This window comes from Pseudophryne corroboree, chromosome 11 (assembly GCF_028390025.1).
Source record: "Pseudophryne corroboree isolate aPseCor3 chromosome 11, aPseCor3.hap2, whole genome shotgun sequence".
In the NCBI taxonomy this organism is placed as follows: Eukaryota; Metazoa; Chordata; class Amphibia; order Anura; family Myobatrachidae; genus Pseudophryne; species Pseudophryne corroboree.
The window spans coordinates 74,400,644-74,420,360 of record NC_086454.1 but is presented as its reverse complement, the minus strand read 5'-3'; the positions used below and the strand labels follow the sequence as shown (position 1 = coordinate 74,420,360).

The window sequence follows — 19,717 nt, the reverse complement described above, 5'->3', positions numbered from 1 at the left end:
TTCTTTTACATACCCATAAGAATGTTTTTTTTTGTCCTCCCATTCTGAAGACAGCAATGAAAAACAAATACGCATATCTTATAAATATTAATTAGACATAATCGCATCACACACAGTGGTGAATCTGCTGCTGTGCTCTGCTTGTATTGAAGATGTTCCAGAGATAAGATATATCTCCTGACCACTAGTTGGCGCTTTAAGCCATGTAGTAAAGGTACCAATGATGTGTAATCTTTTATGAATGAACTACAAAGTCTGTGAAGCAGCAGTTTACAATAAAACAGTAAAGGCGCATTGCATTTGCTTCAGTATAATTAAGTAATGGAATCTAACATATGTTTACAATAATTTATAGGTAGGACAGGATTAACAAAAGTTGTGCCCTCTCAGCCCTTCCACAAGAGAATTGTTGTAGAAAATTGCACAAATTGAATTTTATGGCTGGACAGGCCTTTTTGCGGAGATATGACGTTCCATTGATGTATTAATTCAGTTCCGCTGTTGCTTTACAATTATACGGAACACCATTCAGAGATATATTTAGAAATTTAAATAAAAGTGACCATGGCAGAAATAATTGGGGAAAAATTATATTTCTTCCCCCAAACACAATATAAAGAGTTACCTATTTTGCTGTTATCAGGATAATTCCTAATATGTTCTGGAAAAAAGAAAAACATAAACAATATCAAATTTCCTCGGTTAGTATTCAAAATGAAAAAGTCATATTGTACTGTAGGTTTTGAATTCAGAGCAGCTTAAAACTGTGAAGATGGACCTGTTCAAAGAAGAGACCGGTCTTGCATGGGTTCATTTAAGTAGTAATAGTGTGAACATTGTGAATGCCTATGTGTTTCTAATTAGTAGTAGGATATGTTAGTAAGTAGAATATGACAATAACGCCGGCCAATTACAAGGTATAAGGGTTGAGCAGGTTGTTTTCTAAAAGCAGTGTACACTGTCAGCATGGCAACTGTAATCTACGTCTGTGAATACTGCATATACGTATTTATACGTATATACGAGTCATTAGCTATTTATATTGGTGGACAATATTATTTGTTTCTTGTCACAAGTAGTTGAATGGAAAGTTGAGCAAAAACTTTGTACAAACCGAGCGTTGCAGGGGTAGAGGCCATTCTGCAGAGGTGCAAAATTCAGGCAATGCACCAGGGGAGTAATTCAGAGTTGATTGCAGTAGCAAATTTGTTAGCAGTTGGGCAAACCATGGGGGTCATTCCGAGTTGTTCGCTCTTTGCCGATTTTCGCTATGCTGCGATTTGTTGCTAACTGCGCATGCGCATGGTACGCAGAGCACATGCGCTAAGTTATTTAACACAAAACTTAGTAGATTTGCTGGTGTTCGAGCGATGAATTTCAGTCGCACTGCTGATCGGTGAATGATTGACAGGAAAGGGGCGTTTCTGGGAGGTAACTGAGCGTTTTCCGGGAGTGTGCTAAAAAACGCAGGCGTGTCAGGGAAAAACGCGGGAGTGTCTGGAGAAACAGGGGAGTGGCTGGCCGAACGCAGGGCGTGCTTGTGACGTCAAACCAGGAACTAAACGGACTGAGCTGATCGCAATCTGTGAGTAGGTCTGGAGCTACTCAGAAACTGCAAAGAATTATTTAGTAGCAGTTTTGCTAATCTTTCGTTCGCAATTCTGCTAAGCTAAGATACACTCCCAGAGGACGGTGGCCTAGCGTGTGCAATGCTGCTAAAAGCAGCTAGCGAGCGAACAACTCGGAATGAGGGCCCATGTGCACTGCAGGTGTGGCAGATATAACATGTGCATAGAGAGTTAGATTTGTGTGGGTCATATTGTTTCTGTGCAGGGTAAATACTGGCTGCTTTGTTTTTACGCTGCAATTTAGATTTCCGTTTGAACACACCCCACCCAAATCTAACTCTCCCTGCACATGTTATATTTGCCCCCTGTCCCGCAGTGCAACATGGTTTTGCCAACTGCTAACAAATTTGCTGCTGCGATCGATCAACTCTGAATTAGGCCCCAGGACTGGGAACACTGAAGGGCAAAATCAGGTGGAATGGGCTAAATTCTCACTCAAATGTGGAACAAAGAAAATATTTTGCAAAAGAGTTTTAAAAATGTCATACATCTCTAGTGGTCACGTTTTCCCCGGTAGATAAGCAGATATGCATTTGGTTGAGTCACTGGTGCATAATAAAATGAAAGCACAAAGGTTGTAGAACACGTACTGTACATATACACTTTGGGATAAATTTACTAAGATGGGAGTTCTATTTAAGGTGGGATGTTGCCCATATGAGGTTTAACTGTAGATAATAAGCAGTCAGTCTGCAGACCCTGATTTGCATACTATTTAAAGGGCCAGTTGCAGCAAGTGTATATTCCTGATAGAGTCAATCCCCCCCCCTCCCCCGTAAGCAAACTACTGCAGTAGATGGAGGTAATCATAGAACCACCATTGGTTGATGGTTTTAGCCTCAATGGCGAAGTTCCAATGTTACTCTGCCACTAATGGTAGAGATTCAGTAATGTTCTACTTTTTCTTGCAATGGTGGTGAACAGCGCTTAGCCCCACCCCCATGATGCCGATGAACCCCATCTCCTTCCCAGATGGCCCACCGCCTTCATGTAACCCTCAGCAGTCCATTCCTACTAGGGTTCTAACCCATACTTGCCTACCTCACCCTCTCCATGAGGGAGAAAATGCTCTGTTCCTGGACTTTCCTGGTAATGTATGATTGCCACCACCTGTGGTGAAACACCTTTCTTATCAATTAACTAGCTCACCACAGGGGATGGCAATCATACATTACCAGGAAAGTCCAGGAATAGAGCATTTTCTCCCTCATTGAGAGGGTCAGGTAGGCAAGTATGTTCTAACTTCTAACCATCTATAGTTTTTCATCTAAGGTTTCCCGGCATCAATGTAAAGCACCAACCATTCAATGGACATCCCTACTTCTTTTTCATATTGTCATCTTCACATTATTGCTCTTGAAGACACTTAGACACTTGCACTTTTAGACAACAATTCTTAATATAAGTAACCCCTTCACTGATTGCCTGAAGATGGATCACTCTTCATATTATTCAGAGAAGGCCGGTGTCTGACTCTGATTTTGATCCTGAGACGGGGACCTCCCAATTTGCTAAATGGGATTGTCAGGTTGTATTAAGAGGAACAAATGCAGTTTTAAGATTTTCAGCTGAAAGTTTATTTTTTGTTTTATGAGACTTAAAAAAAAAAGCTGAAAACACTGAGTTCAAAATTCAAAGTTAACGTAAAGCTGATAAATGTCCTTCAGTCTAAATACTTGCTGCTTGGAGACTGCAATGACGATCTCTGTATGTGTCATGTATTGAGATAGATGACAGGTCTATAACAGCAAGTGCCTTGCTCTCATTATATGTGTGATACAGTTTTTGCAGCAGATGCAGCCTAAGGTGCAGTGGTGAAATAAATGTAGCTTTATTTATCCCAGAGAGTATAACGTAAGCTAGGAAATGTCATAGCATGATATCTGCCAAAGCCAAGACCTGACTTACAAGATCCGTCTGAGTACAGGTATTTAAAAGCCAATGCTCCAAATTTGATTTGCTTGTGCATTATTTAATAAATTTAAGTAAAGTCATTAATGAAATAAAATAATCATAAAATGATGTGCAGTAAAATAGACAGGATGATAAACAATATAGCAGCTAGCAGTCACATAACTACATCCAGCATAAAGAATATTTTTGCAGACAATGGACTCCCATGGGGGGGATTAATATAGCAAGATGCAGGTACCAGCGTGATTCCGTTAAATCTGTAAATTGCCCCTTTAAAAAAATGGGAACACTCATCAGATCACGCCAATGCCTGCAATTACATTCACCCCTGGGGTTTGCTGGTATGGGTATGCTTATTAGACAGGGATTGCAGAGTTAGGAGTTAGTTACACATATCGTCAAAACTCTTGTTCTATCATCCTGAGACAACGATAATCGCAGAAACTGTTTTTATTGTTTTTACTCCCCCCCCCCCTCCCCCCTTCCCTCTGCTAAGTGGAATTGAATACCCATGCCTGGACTTTTAGTTCAACTACTCATGGGTTAGCCGGTTAACCATTGAAAGCCTTGGAAAACACGGTTGACCCCTGATATCTGCTACAAGTTCAATGGTTCTTTGGGGCATATGTATTAACCTGGAGAAGGCATAAGGAAGTGATAAACCAGTGATATGTACAAGGTGATAAACCAGCCAATCAGCTCCAATATGTAAATTAACAGTTAGGATCTGATTGGCTGGTGCATTTATCACGTTGCACATATCACTGATTTATCACTTCCTTATGCCTTCTCCAGGTTAATACATATGCCCCATTATTCCTTATAATACAAAGGACCAGATATACTAAGCCTTGGACAGTGATCAAGTGGAGAGAGATAAAGTACCAGCCAATCAGATATGGGGGGGCAGATGCATTAAGCCTGGAGAAAGGATAAAGAAGTGATAAAGCAGTGATAAGTGCAAGGTGATAACACACTAGCCATCCAGCTCCTAACTGTCATTTTTCAAATCTGTAATGATTGGCTGGTGTGTTATCTATCACCTTGCACTTATCACTGCTTTATCACTTCTTTATCCTTTCTCCAGGTTAATACATCTGCCCCCCTGTCATGTTTCAAACACAGTCTGTAACATGGCAGTTAGGTACTTTATCTCTCTCCACTTTGTCACACGCCAAGGCTTAGTGCATCTCCCCCACGAACTGTAGAAGCATGGACATTAGAGATTATAGTCAATAACATTAGATCTCACTGTCTATACAGATATTCTTTGCGGGATCTGTAAATTATCATTAATGTATGTTATAAAAATGTCACTTTGGTATTGTATTGGTTTGTAAATATATCCAGTGAGAAAACTCCATGGCTGTATCAGCTGGGGATAAATGAAGTGAGAGTTGAGTCTACCAGAGATGAACTATACACCATTTTACACCTGTTCTGGGTCCCCCCGGAGGATTTGAAGCCCCATCTGGAAAACGTGTCCTATTATCACCTTCTGCATGGAAGTACTGTCTCATTGTTCTTATGCATGAGTTGTAATGCACAGTTTGAAAAGCTTCTAGTGTACTGTGTACATGAAAGACAGCGGTTGTTCTGCAGATAGCTTCCAAATAAGTTTCTTTTTCACACTGTCCATAGCTTTAAAGACACAAGATAAACAAAGCTGAGATTAGCTCCAGCAATTTAGCCAAAGAAAGCTGTATGTATTGTTTCTCTATATTGAGCAGAGTGCAAAATGCAGAGAAATATCACAGCTTTATCCACCTTTTTCTTTCTTCACCATGCACAGCCCTGCAGCCCCCATACGTTTCAATGAGGGCTGTGCAGGTACAGTATTGATATAAACTGTGAATATTTTGTGCAGAATATAAGACCATGGGGGTCATTCTGACCCGATTGCACACTGCAGTTTTTCGCAGCGTAACGATCGAGTCAGATCTGCGCATGCGCCGTCGCCACAGTGCGCCGGCGCATGGCCGCCCGTTGCTACACTACAATCGGCTCTGCCTGATTGACATGCAGAGGCGGTCGATGAGTGGGAGGGAAGGAAACAGCGGCGTTTGGCCGCCGTTTCGTGGGCGTGATCCAGCCAACGCAGGCGTGGCCGGACCGTGCGGGGAGAGGCCTGCAGCGGCTGCGTTACGTCACGCGCAGCCACTACGGTCCGGTGAGAGAAGAGTAGCTCCCGGCCAGCACGCTAAAGCTGCGCGGGCCGGGAGCTACTCTTGAAGTGCAAAGGCATCGCCGCTGTACAATGCGTCACTGACATGCCGGGCGGACTAGCCCTGTGCTGGGCCACCCCCGCATGTCTGAGTTAAGGATTGTAGCTGTGCTAAATTAAGCACAGCCACGATCAACTCGGAGTGACCCCCAATATCTAGACAGTTCTCTTCCTGCTGTCTCCCAGAGTGCAGTGTGTTCTCGCATCCTTCGGCTAGGAGCATGTGCACTAAGCATTACACATACTGTGGGGCAGATGTATTAAACCTGGAGAGGTAATAAAGCAGTGATAAGTGGAAGGTAATAACGCACCAGACAATCGCCTCCTCACTGTCAATTTGCATATCGGAGCTGATTGGCTGGTGTGTTATCACCTTGCACTTATCACTGCTTTATCACTTCTCCAGGCTCACCTCTTCTGAACCCGGTGCAGCAGTGGGCGCAAAGGGGGCATGGCTTCGTGGGATGACCCGTGGGAGGGGCATGACTTCGCGGAGTGGGCATGGCTAAGCGACCCGACCCCCGTTTTCGTCACTCTGGGGGTCCGGGAGTTGCTGCTTGTCCCTGGAGACTAACGTGTCTGCAGTGCCAGCTCCTACATGGTGACAGGAGCCGGGTTGCTGCACGTTATGTTACACTGCAGCACCCAGCTCCTGTCACTGAGCAGGAGCCGGCACTTTGGTGTCACCGCTCGGCGGATGACACCCAGGTGCGGGCCGCACCCCCCGCACCCACCTTGTGACGCCAATGCATCTGCCCCACAGTATATTGTCGTCTTTGGCATTTGTGAAAGACGGTAATAGCATAGAGAAGGCCAGTGTTCTCTTCGCTGGACAGGTCTACTTTAAGTATTTTGACATAAAACAGTGTAAACCAGCAATTATTTTAACCTGGTTTCCAAGTATTTTTTTTTTATTAAATAGAACTTTAGGTTTCATACAAGATTTATATTAGAAAAGAAAAGCTATTGTGGTTAGAGCAGTGGTGGTTCTGTATCGATTACATCCAGAATGGTTCTGTAGTAGTTATAGCAATGATGGTGATTTAGGGGTACATTTACTAAGCAGTGATAAGAGCGGAGAAGTGAGCCAGTGGAGAAGTGCCCATGGCAACCAATCAGCACTGAAGTAACATCTATAATTTGCATACTATAAAATGATACAGAGCTGCTGATTGGTTGATGGGGAAACTTCTCCACTGGCTCACTTCTCCGCTCTTATCACTGCTTAGTAAATGTACCCCATAGGGCCTACTTCAGATCTGATCGCTGCTGTGTGTTGTCGCACAGCGGGTGATCAGATTTGAAGTGCACATGCATATGCACCTCACTGTGCCGGCAAGGGGCATCGGTGCCCTGCGACGGGATGGTGTGAAGGATCTATTCGAATGGGCGTTCGCAAGGAGATTGACAGAAAGAGTGGGTGGCAACTGAACGTTTTCAGGGAGTGTCCGGAAAAACGTAGACGGGCTCAAGCATTTTCAGGGAGGATGTCTGACGTCAGCTCCAGTCCTGAAGAGACTGTTCTCGTCACACTGGAAGAGTAAGTCCTGGGCTGTGCAGAGACTGCACAAAATCAGTTTGTGCAGCTCTGCTACACTTGCGATCGCACACTTGCATAGCGAAAAAACACTCCCCCTTCAGGCGTGGACTATCTGATCACAGGACTGTAAAAATTGCTGAATGACCCCCTTAGTAGATTAGCAAAGGTTGTGCGGCAGTGTCCACATCAATAAAGAGTACATAATGTGCTGCTGTGATTGATGCTTCAATCGTGACAACTTTGGGGTTACATCAGTGGTAGTGCTGTAGTGGATACAGCCAGTATTGGACTGGGGCGTGAAGGACCCACTGGGGAATGCAGTGGATGGGTTGTAGTTTCCAAAGAAACCAGGTTAATCTACGTGGTCCTGCTCCACCAAGTTATTGACCCTCTATTAGAGTATCATTGTATAATTTGAGAGCACAGTCCTGAACTTGACCCCTACAGGAGGTGGTGGGGCTCTCAGGTATTGGGGCTCACCAGGGATTTCCCCTATGCACCTGTGTGTCAGTCTGACCATGGATACTCTGATATAGTGGAAGGAGAAATTTTGGTGCTGTAGTAGACACAGGATTAGCAATTTTCTTATTGTTGGATAAAACAGTGGTGTTGCCTCACTTGACCTGATTCAGAGGTGGACCTTTGTGGTGTTGGTGCTGCGTCTTTGGTACAGTAGCATTGGATCTGAGATCTTATGCAAATGCTACAGGAGCTGTCTTTTGTAAAAGACACCCACTGCTATTTCTCAGATCTGCTGCCTGCTTCTGAAGACTCAGCATTGGATCAACATCGCGATCATTGCGGAAAAAACATCAGACCTCTGAGTAACCTTAGGGCTACTGCAACTAAGCTGACAAGGCCAGGGATTCTGCTTTCAAGAACACAGTCATTGGCTTCAGCATGCACCAGAAATGGAGGCAACATGTCTCCATTTTCTGAAACGTGCCATGTTTACCCTCAAAAACACATCATGCCTATCAATCAACCTACAGATTCCCCTACACTGCACCAGGAGCCACAGCACCATCGAGACACATGCGCATTGCGGAGCCACCGCACGGTCAATTAAAAAAACATCAGACAGCTGTGTCCAAAATGTTCCAGCATCCCAACCTGACTCAGGTCCTCTTTACTCAGGTTTTCCAAGCTAGGTGGCAATGTTTGCAGAGAGTCATAAGTTTTAAGCGGCTGAGGTAAATAGTTGGGGTGAGGTGGTGGATGTTCCATGCTAACTACGGAGTCGGGACACCAGTGTGATTATTGAAATAGAATACTGCAAATGGAACTGAATTTGACACCAGCTGAGAGCTGAGGGTGTTCAGGTCTTGTCCTATACTTTTTACTTTTGGTGCCGTATGTAGCACGTCAGCAGAGAAGTGCATTTTAAAGCGCACATTGAGGTTTTATAATGTTAGCATTTCAAACTTTGATGTGACACTCATTTGCATAACGCGCCACTGCAGATTTTTTACTTCACCTCACACCCCAGACCTCTTCTAGAGTTTGCACACACTTCATGTCTTCTGGATGCACAGCTGGAGGGCCACTTATTGCCCACCCCTGATCTAGACGCACTTGTGCAAAACTTAACCAGTTTTGCTATGTGACTCCAATGTCCTTGATAAATGAGGCCCTCATCAGGGCACTGCCACTAGGAGAGATTACCAACACAAGGACCAAAGGCTGTAAGACCGTAATGCAACACAAAACAAAGTTAAAAAAAAGAAAGAAAAAGGAAACGGAACAAAAACAGATGAATGGTATTACAATGGAGGAAGAAACTATTCTTTCCTATTTATCCAGTTTGTGCTAATGACCCTCACTGATAAATGACATTGTATAAGATATTCTGTTTCCCTTCTCTAATATTAGGTTTATGCGTATGCAATAATTTAGCCCAGAGGTACGTAGTGTGGGTTTCCTTTTTATTAAACAATATAAACAAAAAATGAGCAAAAACAAAACCCACATCTGAGACACATAAATGTACTAAATAACAATTTTTTACTGTATTGTTATGACCAACAGCTCACGCCCCCTCCTAAGTGGGGAGACGGGATACAGTTATACCATCTGCAAAGATGAGTCAGTAGTTAGCTGGAGTTCCTGCAATACGTCTTTGGGAAAATCATTTTTGAACAAATTCCCACCCCAGAAAAGCAAAACTTTTTTTTTTTTCAATTATATTCAATAAAGATGACTCAGATACTGTAAATATAACCCATTCTTCAAGGTTTCCACAAACAACCCCATTGTGTTGTTTATAACATTACTGTAAATGTGATTTGTAGTTGGGGAACTATTTTCTTTTTTGCCATCGCTGCTGCTTGAATTTTCAATGAACATCATTCGGAACAAGACGTAAATAGGTATGTGTGAGCTGAATAGGTATTTTGTACCCACGGCATTTAAACCCAGTGACTAAGTCTCTCAATCCTTAACCCTTTTAAGTGTGATGCACAATGGAATTGTTTTGTTGTACAAGCACAGGCAGGCGGTTTGCAAGTTTACTTTTACAATTTCAGTGTCAAGTGGAAACTTGAGCACAGAAAAATTGCATTATAAACTCAAATACAGTAATAATAAAGAAGTAATTTTGAAATACAGTACACTTGATCAATATGTATATTCTTTTAAGTTAAACCTGGTGTATGACTAGGCTTCATAAAGTGGAGATGTCACCTTGATACACCTTGGGGGTCATTCTGACCCGTTTGCACGCATCGGTTCTTCGCTGCGGTGCGAACGGGTTGGGACTGCGGCTGCGCGGCACCCGGGGAGGCGTTCCGGGGCATCCACTCACCTTTTTCCGGGTGTGGAGATCCGAACGCAGGCCTGTCCAGGCGTTTGGAGGGCAGATGTCTGACATCAATCCCGGGACACTTCATCGCTGGATCCGTCGCACAGGGTAAGTAGGTCTGACTCTGGTCTTGTTTTGCAGGAAACTTTTTAAGCATAGCAGGGCTGTCCAAGCGATCTCAGCTCTGCTCTGCTAAAATACACTCCCCCATAGGCGGCGTCAAGTTGATCGCACGAGCAGCAAAAAGTTGCTACGTGCGATCAACTCGGAATGACCACACTTATCAATATGCTAAGAACCAATGGCATCACTAAGAATCTGTTTGACTAATATTCATGAGATCTGACGTAACTAGGTGTGTGCGCTGTGTGCCTTGGCCGCCCTGATAGTGTGCAAGTGACAGACTGAGCCGTGTTCCGTGCATCCCCCCGGCTGCTCTGTTTCAAAGTGTGATGGCAGCTCCTCCGACAGGCCTGGTAGTCTAGTGTTTTACGCAGCAGTAGCCGCGGCTGCTATCTGACTGTGACTGTCAGCTGCAGCCACGGTCACGCACGGGCAGCCACGGGCCGGAGTTACAGCCTGAACAGCGCTGTGCTACTAGTGAAGGTAATGTGTTACAGCACTGCTCGGTCATTGCTGTAACAAATAAGGATAGGACCTGGTTCTGGGATGAGCTCAGAGCCAGAGTTGGCGGTGGAGGGAGTGGCGGCTGCTACTGTTGCTGTTGCTCCAGTGCTCTGAACAGCCTGGGTCTGCCTGTGGTACCGCTCATCACAGGCTACAATAAGGAAGGTGAGGCCTGGGGCATAGTGTAATTGGTGATCCCATGTACTCTACGTGTGAGCACAGCAAAAATGTGTGGGTGTCATGTATGGTTACAGGTAAGTATAATTCTCTCTCTCTCTCTCTCTCTCTCTCTCTCAAAGGGGGGCTCTGCTACTTATTGGGTAAAATAAGATTTTACTTACCGGTAAATCTATTTCTCGTAGTCCGTAGAGGATGCTGGGACTCCATAAGGACCATGGGGAATAGACGGGCTCCGCAGGTGATAGGGCACTTTAAGAAAGCTTTGGATTCTGGGTGTGCACTGGCTCCTCCCTCTATGCCCCTCCTCCAGACCTCAGTTAGGGAAACTGTGCCCAGAGAAGATGGACAGTACGAGGAAGGATTTTGGTAAATCTAAGGGCGAGATCCATACCAGCCACACAAATCACACCGTATAACTTGTGATAAACTACCCAGTTAACAGTATGAACAATAACACAGCCTCGGTTCAACCGATAAACTATAACATAACCCTTATGTAAGCAATAACTATATACAAGTCTTGCAGAAATAGTCCGCACTTGGGACGGGCGCCCAGCATCCTCTACGGACTACGAGAAATAGATTTACCGGTAAGTAAAATCTTATTTTCTCTAACGTCCTTGAGGATGCTGGGACTTCGTAAGGACAATGGGGATTATACCAAAGCTCCCAAACGGGCGGGAGAGTGCGGATGACTCTGCAGCACCGAAATGAGCAAACAGGAGGTCCTCCTCAGCCAGGGTATCAAACTAACAGAACTTTGCAAAGGTATTTGATTTTGAACCCGACCAAGTAGCAGCTCGGCACAGCTGTAGTGCCGAGACCCCTCGGGCAGCCGCCCAAGAAGAGCCCACCTTCCTAGTGGAATGGGCCTAAACCGATTTAGGTAACGGCAATCCTGCCGTAGAATGCGCCAGCTGAATCGTGTTACAGATCCAGCGAGCAATAGTCTGCTTTGAAGCAGGGCCGCCAACCTTGTTGGCTGTATACAGGACAAACAGTGCTTCTGTTTTGCAGATCCTAGCCGTTCTGGCCACGTAAATTTTCAAAGCCCTGACCACATCAAGGGACTCGGAATCCTCCAAGTCACGCGTAGCCACAGGCACGACAATAGGTTGGTTCATATGAAAGGATGAGACCACCTTTGGCAGGAATTGAGGACGGGTCCGCAATTTCGCTCTATCCATATGGACAATCAGATAGGGCTTTTAGTGAGAAAAGCCTCCAATTCCGAAACTCGCCTAGCCGAAGCCAAGGCTAACAACATGACCACCTTCCAGGTGAAATATTTCAACACCACTGACTTAAGTGGTTCAAACTAATGTGACTTAAGGAACCGTAACACCACGTTAAGGTCCCAAGGCGCCACCGGCGGTACAAAAGGAGGCTAAAAATGCAGTACTCCCTACACAAACGTTTGTACTTCAGGAAGAGAAGCCAATTCTTTTTAGAAGAAAATGGATAAGGCCGAAATTTGAACCTTTATTGATCCTAATTTCAGGCCCAAGTTCGCTCCAGTTTGAAGGAAGTGAAGCAGACGGCCCAAAAGGAATTCCTCCATAGGAGCATTCCTGGCCTCACACCAGGAAACATATTTTCACCATATTCAGTGATAATGTTTCAATGTCACTTCCTTCCTAGCCTTAATTAGGGTAGGAATGACCTCCTCCGGAATACCCATTACCGCTAGGATCCTGCGTTGAACCGCCATGCCGTCAAACGCAGCCGCAGTAAGTCTTGGAACAGACAGGGCCCCTGCTGCAGCAGGTCCTGTCTTAGAGGAAGAGGCCACGGATTCTCTGTGAGCATTTCCTGCAAATCTGGATACCAGGTCCTCCGTGTCCAATCTGGAACAATGAGAATTGGTCTCACTCCTCTTTTTATTATTATCCTCAACACCATGGGTATGAGAGGAAGAGGAGTAAACACAGAGACCGACCGGAACACCCACGGTGTCACTAGGGCGTCCACAGCTTACTGCCTGAGGGTCTCCTGACTTGGCGCAATAACTCTGCGGCTTTGTGTTGAGGCGGGACGCCATCATGTCTATCAGTGGCAGTCTCCACCGAATAGCAATCTGTGCTAAGACTTCCTGATGAAGTCCCCACTCTCCAGGACGTAGGTTGTGTCCGCTGAGGAAGTCTGCTTCCCAGTCATCCACTCCCGGAATGAACACTGCTGACAGTGCGCTTACATGATTCTCCGCCCAGCAAAGAATTCTGGTGGCTTCCGCCATCGCCACTCTGCTCCTTGTGCCGCCTTGGCGGTTTACATGAGCTACTGCGGTGACGTTGTCTGACTGGATCAGAACCGGTTGGTCGCGAAGTAGGGTCTCCGCCTGACGTAGGGCGTTGTATATGGCCCTTAGTTCCAAGAAGTGAAGACAAGTCTCTTGACTTGACCAAAGACCTTGGACATTTTATTTTTCCCTGTGTGACTGCTCCCCAACCTCGGAGGCTCGCGTCCGTGGTCACCAGGATCCAGTCCTGAATGCCGAACCTGCGGCCCTATAGAAGGTGAGCACCCTGCAGCCACCACAGGAGAGATACCCTGGCCTGGGGGGAGAGGGTGATCAACTGATGAATCTGTAGATGTGACCCGGACCACTTGTCCAGTAGGTCCCATTTGAAAGACCTCGCATGGAACCTGCCGAAGGGAATGATTTTCCCCGGACTCGGGTGCAGCGATGCCGACACCTGTCTTGGTTTCAATAAGTTCCTGACCAGAGTCATGAGTTCCTGGGCCTTCTCTATCTGAAGGTAAACCCCTTTCTGGTCCGTATCCAGAATCATACCCAAGAAGGGCAGACTAGTCATAGGAACCAACTGTGACTTCGGGATATTGAGAAACTAGCCGTGTTGCTGTGACACCTTCAGCGAAAGTGACACACTGTTCAACAACTGCTCTTTTGATCTCGCCTTATAGGAGATCGTCCAAGTATGGGATAACTGTGACTCCTAGCTTGCGTAGGAGCACCATCATTTCCGCCCATTACCCTAAAATTGGTAATGACAATACTGTACCGCAATTCTCAGGTACGCCTGATGGGGTGGATAAATGGGAACATGAAGGTATGCAGCCTTTATGTCTAGATACACCATCAAATCCCCCCTTTCCAGGCTGACCATGATCGCTCTGAGCGATTCCAGATTAAATTTGAACCTTTTCCAGTATAGGTTCAGAGGTTTTAATTTTAAATAGGTCTGACCGAACCGTACGTATTCGGGACTACAGCCAAGGTTGAGTAATTTCCCCTTCCTTGTTGCAGGAGGGGAACCTTGAGCACCACCTGTTGGAGATACAATGTGTGAATTGTATTTAATATAACTCCCCTGCTGGGGGAGAAGCCGGTAGGTCCGATAAGGAAAACCGGCGAGGAGGCACCTTTCGAATTCCTTTGTAACCCCGAGAACAATTTTTATTGCCCCGGGTCCACCTGTGAGTGAACTCAGATGTGGCTAAAGAGTCGAAGACGTGCTCCCCCTGGGACGGACTCCCTTAGCGGAGCTCCCGCATCCTGCGGTGGATGTAGTCCAGGCCGGGGAGGACTTCTGTTCCTGGGAACTAGCTGTGCCCCGTGCCCTTACCTCTGGTAAGAAAGGACGCTCCTCATACTTTCTTGTTATTCTGCGACCGAAAGGACTGCATTTGATAATGTCGTGCCTTCTTAGTCTGTGAGGGAATATAAGGCAAAAGATCAGAATTACCAGCTATAGCTGTGGAGACCAGGTCCGAGAGCCCTTCTCCACACAATTCCTCAGCCTTGTGAGGTAAACCCTCCATATGCCTCTTTTAGTCGGCATCACCTGTACATTGTATGTTCCACAGGACAAGTCTAGCAGAAATCGACATAGCGTTGACTCTAGAACCCAGTAGACTAACGTCTCTTTGGGCATGTCTTATATATATATATATATGTATATATATATATATATATATAAGACAACATCTTTTACATATAAATATATATATATATATATATATATATATATATATATATATATATATATATATACTAGGGACAATAACATGGCATCCTTATCTAGGGGTTAAACCACCGCTGATAAGGTATCTGACTACGCTGCTACAGCACTATAAACCCATGCCGACACAATCGCCGGTCTGAGTAGTGTACCAGAATGTGTGTAAATGGACTTCAAAGTACTTTTACTGCATGCTATCTGCAGGATCCCTGAGGATAGCTGTTAAGTCAGCGCTACCTTTTTGGGTAAACGTGTCAATGCCTTGTACACCCTAGGGGAAGATTCCCATCTTATCCTGGCCCCATTAGGGAAAGGATATTCCCTGAGAATTCTTTTTGGGAAGCTGTAGCTTCTTGTCTGGAGATTCCCGCTCTTTTCCTTCATGAGAGGAGGGAGATTTACCTCAGCTTTCTTCCCCTTAAACATGTGTACCCTTGTGTCAGGGACAGATGAGTCATCAGTGATATGCAAAACATCTTTTATTACAATAATCATATATTGAATACTTTTCTGCCAGTCTTGGCTGTACTTTGCATTATCGTAGTCGACACTGGAGTCAGACTCTGTGTCGATAACAGTGCCTATTATTTTGGATAGTAAGCGTTGTGAGACTCTGAAGGTCTCTGTGACATAGGGGCAGACATGGGTAGATTCCCTGTCTGTTCTCTAATCTTTTGTAATAAGGTCATCTTAGCACTTAATTTCACATATCCAATCAGGTGTCGGCATGGTCGACGGAGAGACCACGCACCCACACAGATTTGCTCCATCTCTTCCTTCAGGGAGCCTTTTACCGCAGACATGTCGACACACACGTACCGACACACTCCACACACACAGGGAATCTCTTATCTGAAGACAGGTTCCCCCCTAGGCCCTTTGGAGAGACAGAGAGAGAGAATGCCAGCACACACCCCAGCGCTATATAACCCAGGAAAAAACACAGAATGTTTACCCAGTAGCGCTGCTGTAATGTATAATCGCCAAATATGTGCCCCCCCTCTACTTTAAAACCCTCTTCAACGTGTGTCAAGCAGGGGAGAGTCCGGGGAGCTTTCTCTCATCGGTGCTGTGGAGAGAAAATGGCGCTGGTGAGTGCTGAGGGAGAAGCCCCGCCCCCTCGGCGGCGGGCTTCTGTCCCGCTCAAACTTTCTAAAATATGTCGGGGGCTCTTTTATATACATGTACAGTGCCCACCTGTACATGTATATATACTTTTTGCCATAAGAGAGGTGTTATATTGCTGCCCAGGGCGCCCCCCCCTGCACCCTTACAGTGACCGGAGTATGTGAGGTGTATGGGAGCAATGACGCACAGCTGCGGTGCTGTGCGTTACCTCAGTGAAGCTCTGAAGGCTTCTGCCACCTGAGACGTTTTCTGACTTCGTTTCTTCTGTCTCTGTGAGGAGAACGGCGGCGCGGCTCTGGGGGTGGACACCCAGTAAGAACCTGTGTTCACCCCCTCTGGAGCTAATGGTGTCCAGTAGCCGAGGAAGCAGAGCCTATCTTAGACAAGAAGGTCTGCCCCTCTCTCCTCAGTCCCTCGATGCAGGGAGCCTGTTGCCAGCAGTGCTCCCTGTAAAAATGTAGAAAAAATCCAAACAAAAATGCTTTCTAGGCAGAGAACTCAGGGAGCTCCCTGCAGTGCACCCATCTTGCTCTGGGCACAGTGTAAAAACTGAGGTCTGGAGGAGGGGCATAGAGGGAGGAGCCAGTGCACACCCAGAATCCAAAGCTTTCTTAAAGTGCCCTATCTCCTGCAGAGCCCGTCTATTCCCCATGGTCCTTACGGAGTCCCAGCATCCTCAAGGACGTTAGAGAAAAAAGGGTGACTCTGCTGCCTATTGTGTAAAAAAGTGTGACTCTGCCTGCTTAATGTGTAAAAAGGGGGATTCTGCCTGCTGTAATGTGTAAAAAGGGGGACTCTGCCTGCCGTAATGTGTTAAAAGGCACTCTGCCTGCCTAATGTTTATAAAGGGGGACTCTGCCTGGTGTAATGTGTGTAAGTGATGTTACTTTGAATAATGGAAACTTCAGTACAGGGTAATATTAATTGGTATTATTTTGTGGCCACGCCCCTTCCCCATGAAGCCATACCCCTATATTTTTGGCATGCACCTACGCCACGCACTGACCCTGTTTTGTAGGGCTAATAGGCTGGTGGGAGAGCCAGGAAAGCTCCTGGCTATCTGGTTCGTTCCCTGCTGCCACCCGTAGTGCCCTGTTGCTTAGCTATATGGGGACGTGCTGCGAGTACAAGCTAGTTACGCACATTCCCTTTCACGTGCGCGCACGTATGCCAGGGCTGGAAAGAGGCCCCAGTCCGTCCCTGCCTGTAGCCGACTCAGAGGTCTATTTGCTAAGCCTTGGAAAGAGATAAAGTGGACTGAGATAACGTACCAACCAACCAACCAGCTCCTAACTGCCTGTAACATGGCAGTTAGGAGCTGATTGTTTGGTATTTTGGGGTTGATGTATCAGTGAAAAGAGTGGAGAAGTGGACCAGTGGAGAAGTTGCCCACAGCAACCAATCAACTATGAGGAAGCATTTATAAATTACACTATATAAAATGATAGGTAGCAGCTGATCCATTTCTCCACTGTTTTAACTGCTTTATCTTTTATCAAGGCTTAGTACATCTTCCTGAAAGTCTGCTGACCTCTTGCTTTCGAAATAGCACTAGTGCACTATTGGCCTGCAGTGCAAAGTGCCTTTAACCATTGGAGGGGGTTACAGGGGGTAAGTACCTCAGGCCCCCCTGTCTCCGGGGGCCCTTGGCTAAAGCTAATCTGTCCCAGCTCATGTTGCTGTTGCTGCCATGTCTCACTCATAAGCAGCAGCGCAGCATTGCCCGGAACCGGGATGAGTCGGGAAGAGTAGCATCAGCTGACACTGGTGAGTGCCGAGCGACAGCAGCAGCGCCTGGAGCCGGGGAGAGCAGCATTAGCTGACACTGGTGAGAGCCGAGCGCCAGCAGCAGCAGCACCAGGAGCCAGAGAGAGCAGTATCAGCTCACACTGCTGAGCGGCAGCAGCTCCCGAACCCTGGGACTTTGCCTGGGACTCCCTGTCACTAGCCAGTTGTCTGAGGGCTGGTCCCAATACTTGTAGAAAGGTTTGTCAGTTCTGCACCAGCTGTGTGCTGTATAACCACACCTTAATGTCAACAAATATGATTATGAATATAAGAATACCAATATACACAATGCTAATCGTCAATTCTTAAGATAGCACTTTACTTATTGGTGGTGCTCCCAAATACTTTTGTAGATTAACTACACCAAAAAAGGGAAAGGAAAGACAAAAGAAATCCTTTATGGGAGCACTCTTAATTGAAAATTATAATGATATTAGATCATGATATGCAGTATGATGATGTGAAAATGAATAAACTAAAACTTAACATTTATTCTGTTCCTTAAAATATCGACCAATTATGGTCCAAATATTTCTATCTATAATACAATATAAAGATAGGAGGGTGAAAATAAGAGTGAGTAGTATAGGACTGCTCCACCAGTGTTAAATGAGCATTAAGGTGATCATCTTGATGATATCCACAGTGCCTGATATTCCTAAGTGGTCCCCCTTCAAAGTACTAACCAGGTCTATCCTATCAGCTTCCGAGGTTAAAGATCGGGCTACTTTCAGGATAGTACGACCTTGAATAGTAGAAGATGATATGTGAAGGAAGAAGAACCCACTTCTGCTGTCTGTACTGAGCCTGCTAACGCCACTGGAGAAAATTACCCCCAGGCTTTTTCAGATGAGAGAGTGTTGGAAAAGAGAACCCACAGCTGTCTTAGAAGTAAAGTAGAGTTAAAATGCAGAGATTTACTGTAGAAATTTTTCTCCCCCCTTGAGTGGGGGATGAAGAAAGAAGGAAGACAGGAGCACTTCTGCTTTCTGTTGTGACAGCAAAATGTACGCTAAAGAGGACGGAGCCCTTTCTAGCACTGCTGTCAACCAGATGAGAGAGTGATAGAAAAAGAGAAGAGAAAAGAGGGAGGAGAGAAAAACTGTAGCAAATGGGGGATGTTCTGATTAATACTGAATAGCATGGAGGACAGCATTTATTGCGCTGGTGTTTCAGAGAGAATCGCTGTTGTTCACACACTGATAATTTCTGTTATATCATCCATATTATTAATAATAATCCCATCGGCTAATCAGACAAAAGGTAACAATTTTTATAACAATTTTTGTGGAAATATACAAGCAAGACTTCACCTACATTTCATTTAAGTAATAAATCAGGAGGAAATTTCCTCAAACATATGATCTGCAAGAAAGTAATTCATTGGATCACCTATAATAGGTCAGTGTCAAATTCCAAGATCATTAGACTAATTGATATTCATCAGATCATGAATTAGATCTGGTAAGGACTTTAACATTTACAAGGGTGCTGAATCAGCAGAATAAAATAGACAATCCTAGAACAAAGTCTTAAGCAAGACAAATGCAACATATGTAGCAGTATGAAGATACACAGTCCTAAACCAAAGTCTTTTGCAGGACAAGTGTAACATATCTAACACAAAAAGTTGATAGATGTTCATCAGATCACAAGTTAAATCTTGTGAGGAAGTTGACACTAAAACAGTGCTAATCTGCAAAATAAGCAGTCCTAAAACGCTTGTCTTTTACAAGACAACCGCAGCATATGCATCAATACGAGAATAAATAGTCCTAGAATAAATTCTTTAGTAAGACAAGTGCAATATATGCAACACTATGGTAAAGCACCTCAATAGTAATGAGGGGTGTATGGAAATAGACATGGGACTCCAATAGTGGTCCCAAATATATAATGTGGGAG

General features: G+C 45.2%; 1 long non-coding RNA gene across 1 annotated transcript in view; it reads right to left on the bottom strand.

Moving 5' to 3' along the window:
* The window catches only part of LOC134969944 (uncharacterized), a 93,897-nt gene that overhangs the window by 35,129 nt on the left and 39,051 nt on the right, over nt 1-19,717 (bottom strand). Inside the window, exon 2 of the long non-coding RNA XR_010189579.1 lies at nt 626-661. This is a non-coding gene — a long non-coding RNA (uncharacterized LOC134969944). The remainder of the gene's footprint in view (nt 1-625; nt 662-19,717) is intronic.